Here is a 6,503-nt window from a genome sequence, read left to right as displayed (position 1 = left end):
TCATGCTCCCTTTCCTGTGCCCACTTCCAGGAGGCACCAGCGCACGAGGAGAACAGAGCTACGTCTTCTCGTCAGGCGAACTGGCAAGGGACCTGTCAGCCTCTCTTATCTCTCACCAGTTGCTAATGACCAAGGTATGACCAAGTGGTTGTGTCAGTTAGGAAAAGCAGGGGAATCCCCCTAGCCAGAAAAAAATTGGCCAGGAGGTTGGGCTGATCCCACCTGCAAAATTCAGCTAATTGCCCAGAGCGATGCAGACATGACCCTTGAGAGATGATTTGGGATGATCCTGATTTATTTTCCTCATAACTTTGTCGAGAGTCTATCTACAAGTGACAGCGTGGATTACCTATTCATGCCTTCAGCTTCCTCCTAGTCACAGACTTCTTTAAAGATGATTTTATTGGTTCCCATAAAAAGGAATACTTGTACGATATTCTAGGCACCACCACAAACAGCACAAGGTGTTCTTGTTTCACGGGGACAGAGACAAAATAAATGGTGCTCATCTGACCATTTATCACCTTTTTTGCTAAAACTGGCTCCTGGTAGCACTGCTTTGAGCGTATCCTGATGGGGCCAGATGTGTAGGGTTAGTCTCACACAGATTAAAGAGAAGGGGCTGAGCAACGCTCCTGAGCATAAGCCATTTTTTGCATCTTAGCACAGCTCGAGTTTCCTCTCACTCAGCTGGCATGGCAGATATTTGCACAATAATTTTCCAGAACCATAGCCTGGGCTAAAGGTCAGGCCAGCTCTTGAGGAGTTTGATATGTCAGAGAATTAAGACATTCTAGACCATCAAAAATGTTCTTATGAACGTCAAACAAAATGCTTAATTACACCACAGGAAAATGACTGAGCAAATGAGCTTCATAAGCACTGCAGATGTTGCGCATTTGTCAACAAGCCACATTTGCTGATTGAAGAGTATTTCCTTTTTGGCATGGTGAAGCAATCTGCAAGCTTCTTCACCCCTTTCTGCAGTGCCTTTCTGCTTCCCCAGCACATCACTGAAATTATTTCATTGTCCCAAGCTGCTCAGCGCTCAGGTCTCCCTTTAGAAGCAATGTACCTGAACAGCTTATCTGCTGAATTCATACTGAATTGTGTTGTAATTCACGTCAAGAACAGTCAGTGGCAAATAAATTTATGGGAATGAAACGTTCCTAGTTGAAGAGCAATCATACAGATTGCTTCGAAAAGCTGCACCGGCACAGGGAGGAGGTGCTAGGCGCAGGAGAACATGGGCATGTTGTCCAGTCGACTTTATGAGCCCTGAACAGATTAAGCTCCACGTTCCACCAACCCCTGTCCTACAGATTTTGGACATGATTGTTCTAGGAAAACGATGGAAATTTCCCAGTTCACAAGAAGCATAGCTTTATTTGAAGATAGCTTGTTTCTTGTTAGGCCCTCTCAGTTACTTGTTATGACATCTCCCAGGCTAGGAAGCAGCCGTCCAGATGTTTGAGAAGGCACGGGAAAGCAGTGCTATTTCTGACCACATTGCTGGAGTTGGACACTTTGAAACCCACAGCACAGAAGACTCTCACTGCACGGGGAGCTTGTCACTGCTACTTTACCATTTGCATGTTTAGTAGCCAGCCCAATCTAGTAATTCACGCTCTTATATATTGCATTTACCTTAGCCTGTTCTTGGACTTGAATTCCTGCTCAGAGATTTGAATAAAGCTAACATAGTTACTCTAACAAACTATGCTCTGTTAATGCAGATTTCTGTGTGACACGAGACGTTGACCACACTCCAACAGAGAAATCCTTTCCTCTATGAGATGGGCTCTTAATGTACCACCTGTAGTGATCTCCTAAGAGCCCAGCCGCTGCTGCCCTCCATGAATTGTTCAAAAAAGGGGTAAAATGCAGGTCAGCCCCAATTGTTCTTCTATCCCTTGCCTATTTAATGGCACCTAACGTCAGCAATGAAGAGCTGGCTTCATCTAAGATACTGGAAATCTTGCCACTGACGTCAGTGTGATGAGGGCTTCACCCAACAAGCATGTTTCCATTGCAGGCCACGGGAGCTTTGCCTTTAATGCCAGCGGAAGAAGGACTGCATTCAAACTGTGCTGCTACGGAGTTGGCACTCTCCAGAGAAGAAAGCCTGTTTGCACAGAACATCACCGCAAAAAGAAAAACAAACTGATAACATCAAAAAGATTTCCCTAAATAAGCAAAGGCCAGCACATAATGCCATATCTTATAAACAGCCACAAGCTGGGAAACGTTAGCTTAAATTTTTTTGTGGGTGGACCAAATACCTGAGATACGGAGAGAAAAAACAGCAGAAAACAGTTCAGAGAGACTGTATTCCTTACATTTTAAAACCAGCCTGTGTCTTCATGACCCCTTTGCATCTGGCACAGCTAGCACATCACTTCAGTTTCTATTAAGAATACTTTTGTCTTGGAGAAATGGGATTTTCAGCAGGAAAACATATTTTCCTGGGCATCTTGTGAGGTGGTTCCACAGTAATAGGCAGGGTTGTGGCTGAGGTTGGGTGTTGTGGAGCAAGGGCTAGCATCCAGACTAGTGTTTGATGGTGCTTAACTATTGAGCCCCCAACCTGTAGTTCTTTCAGAAATCTCCTGAGCGAGGCAGAAGGAATTACAGGCTAGCAGAAATCACATTATTTGCTCCCTACCTACCCTTTGGCAGACCAAGCACGGTAAGAAGCAGGCACTTTGGAGAGAAACACAAACCCCTTCAGTTCTCAGATCTACCCCTCCTGCTTAGTTTAGCGCTTCCCTAACTTCCTGCAGGATGGCTGAAGCAAGAAATATTGAAGTGCCCCAAGGCTTCAGGTCTGGCAGACCTAGGGCCATACAGTGCCAGGCTGTAACACACACCAGGGAGGAAAGGAACCCTTAGAGAAGCCTGAGCTGAAAAAGTGCTGCCTGGATCTGAACAAATCTCTCAGTTCACACACAGCTGCAAGAGGAAAAATAGTCAGCTCACTAACTGTGAGGCAGTCAAGTTGGTCAGTGCACAGGGAAATACCTGACAGCCAAGTGGTGAGCACAAAGTTAGAATGGTCTCTCTTCTCAGCTTCCCTCTTCCTGGAATATTTTGCAATTAAGGAGAGAATAGGTTTACAGACTTGCAGATACCACAGTAATAAATCAGTCTGTGTTGTCATTCCCCCCAGCCCAAGTCAAAAAGAATGAGGTGTCCATTGCCTAACATTAAATTCTGTTTTTTTTTTTTTTTCTTCCTGCCCAGATTAAGGGGAAAAAAAAAAAAAAGATAGCACAATTATTACATCTTTGACAAGACTGCAGTGGAAAATTTTCAGTTCTGCTTCACTGCTCCAGAACACACAAGAGCAGTCCCCTAGCTGCCTCCTGCAGGCAGAGAACTGAAATGAGACAATGCACCGTCTGCAAAGAGTGGGAAGAGACGGTGGGATGGTTCTAACACCTCCGGCCACAACCTCTTCCCAGAGGTGCCCCTGGAACCCCCGGCAGACTTTAAGCCTTTTGAGCATGCTGGAGAGGGAAGGCCATGCAGTCTTTCACATCACGCCTTTTGCTTTGCAGATAACAGATAAATCTGCAGTGAAATTTTCTCTGTGCATTTGGCAGAGAAACCCGGGTGCTAAAATTAATTTTGAACGTATCCCTAGATGCACAGGACAAATGATTTCATGCCTCAGTTTCCACCAGCACCTTGCAAACCTAAGAACTTCAAGAAAACATGGGCTGGGCTAAATTCAGAGGCCAAATCCTCTTGGTTTTATTGTTTTCTTTTTCTTGGTTTTTATTGTTGCCTATCCCTGCATATGTATTTATGCATTTTCAGTGTTTTAGTGCCCATTCAGGATGACACCAAAATAAAAGCTGGTTGAAGCACACACAGTTCTGTGCTACCATACCCTGTCTGTTGCCTCAGCTGCCTAAATGAGCCAAATCTTTTGTTGCTGTTGTGGTTGCCTGTAAATAAATAATATTTACAGTACAATAGGATCTTTTTCAACAAGATACTGCATGGTGAAATTACAGAAAACTTGCTCCCGAGGTCTCTATTCACCACTGTGCACAATTTAAGAATTTCCATGAAACTGTGGGGTTTTGTGCGTAGTTTTTTTTTTTTGGTTCCTAACGATAATTTTTTAAAGGAACTTACATTTAATTATTCGGTATTTATAGACAAGATGGAACAGTAAATGTTCTGACAACGCTTAGATATTTTATGTCTACTCATAACATACTGTCCTAGTTCATGTCGAGTACGGCATTTTCCTTACTCTGCTGTGGAAAAATGTATTTACATGAAAAGGCGGATTTATCATGTAATGCTAATGTAATGAAATGCAATGCAATAAAAATACTTTTTTTCTTGAGAATATACTGGGCTTTTCTGCCAATTCTGTATTAAAATGGGCCTGTGCAGATGCGTCAGTCCGGCTAGCCAAGAGGTCGGGAAGGGGGGAGCTCTGCACCCGCCTGCCTGCAGTCCAGGCTTCTGCAGGGTGCCCAGGATGCTCTGTAGTGAACAAATGTGCTTTTCCATTCCCGGGTGCAGCGTTTAAATCCTTCACTTGGAGCTGATGATGTGAAGACAGATTAGCCCTCGTGTGCTGAACCCGGGTACGCCCCTGCAATCTCCAGGAGCTTGTATTCTGCTTTGACTTAGGTCAGGAAGGAGCAACGGTGCCTGCTGTGGTACGGAACCATGATGATTTGCAAGTGGAAGCGAGGAATTTGTTTCCATGAAATGAAATCATTCAGGTGCCAGCTGTAACAAGAAGCCCTGTCACCTTTTAAAGCAAAGAATCTCTGTCTATTATTTTTAGCACACATTTTAAGTACAAACAATATGTTCAATCACTAGGTACATAACACTTATTTAGTGACAGAAAAATAGAGTGCTGTTTGCTCCCGAAATACAACAGGCCCTTATCTGATGACATAGCGAGATCCTGGCCTTGGGACACAGCTGACAGCGTTCTGCTCTGGTAACTGAAGGAAATCTACATCCTCACAATACTGCCTAGCTTTTCTTTGAGAGAAATCACAGGAAAGCAAATTCTTATGAAAAACTGTTGTTCCTTATTTATTCCTCTTTACCTGACAAGTCCAGATGATCTATGTTTTCTAGTTGTGGACACAGAAAAAAATCAGACTTTTGAAAACTTCTTGATGTATAAAATAGCTTTTCTCTCTGTAATGCAAAGATTTTAAAGTCTGATAGGCTGTTGTGGTTAAGAGGAATTGTTCCATCACTCAGAAAGGAGAATTTTTTTTTCAGTGATACCATATTCTTGCTATCGGAAGTAAAGGGATGAAGTGTTACTATATTAACTGCTTTTCCAAGGAAAATAAATTATTTTGCCTGAACTTATCCATCTGCTGAGTACAGAAATTTAAAATGAAAAAGGGCTAAAAAGATGTTACGCATCTGGGAAAAGCAGTGAATCCAATTATGCATGTTTGCAAGCACTAAAGAGAGAAGTGAGGGGAGAAATGGACAAATCTACCTGTCAAAAAGGTACAGAGGATGGGAAGGTACTTACAGCTACGTATATAATTAACTGAAGAAAATTTCTGTCAAAGGGTGGGTTTTACAATATGCCAAATACACACACATCTACTTGTATCAGGCGCACATTACGAAATCACAAAATGACTCGAATTATAGATGTTCTATTACCCAACTGCTGAGTGCACTTGGTCACAACATGACTTAGCTAGAAGTTGAAGGCATTTCATGAAATGACCGGTGTTACTGGTTCGGTCATACAGTGAAATCTGGCTGTAAGGAAAATCAGCAGCTTCCAAATGACTGTGATGCTATTTGTCAGACAAAAATATTCAGAGTTTCCCCACATTGCCAAGTGAGCTGGAGTGATTATTACTGTCCTATCCGAGAACATTTTGCTTCTCAAAATTTATCTTATTAGACTGTTTTTGCATTTTTCCAACTTTCTGCCCTTTGTAGACTTCATACCGTTTTCTGCTGGAGAGAAAAAGAGAAACTTTGCTCTGTTTCTCTCCGTGGGAGTCCTTTACAATACAGATGTCCCCGTGCCACTTGACACTGGAGTCAGAGGAGGTCCCCCTTGTAGAGACCTGGCTGGGACATGGGTGCATCGAGGCACTAGTGTCCCATGTAAGTGTTACCCTGAGCTCAATGCTGGTGATTACACCAACTACACATCCTTGCCCTTATCGAAAATTGCAGCAAGAAGGCCTCATGAGAGCACCCTTCTTATCTAACCGTAGAAATGATGAATAGAGTTGCCTTGTTTTCAGCAAACCCTCAAAAGAGCTTGTGTGAGCAAAATGGGGTAACCTTTTGGCAGCCAGGATCTGCAGAGAATGCTGTGCCCTGCTTGGAGCCCTGCTCTATAACGCACAGTGTGGGGCTACCAGCATCTGAAGGGACATCAGATGATCTTTACTATCTTCTTCTTCTATGTAGCATTAGTTCCAATAAACGGCATTTTAGGTGATGCTTTGTAGAGCCTGACTGCCTCTCTT

General features: G+C 43.2%; 1 protein-coding gene across 1 annotated transcript in view; it reads right to left on the bottom strand.

Annotated features, from left to right (window-relative positions):
• Nucleotides 1-6,503, bottom strand: part of RASSF6 (Ras association domain family member 6) — a 128,806-nt gene that overhangs the window by 98,722 nt on the left and 23,581 nt on the right. The window lies entirely within an intron of this gene.

The sequence above is a fragment of the Anser brachyrhynchus genome (genome assembly GCF_964034855.1).
Source record: "Anser brachyrhynchus genome assembly, chromosome: 4".
NCBI classification, from domain to species: Eukaryota; Metazoa; Chordata; class Aves; order Anseriformes; family Anatidae; genus Anser; species Anser brachyrhynchus.
Note: the sequence above shows the minus strand (reverse complement) of the source record. Positions and strands in the feature narration are given on the sequence as shown.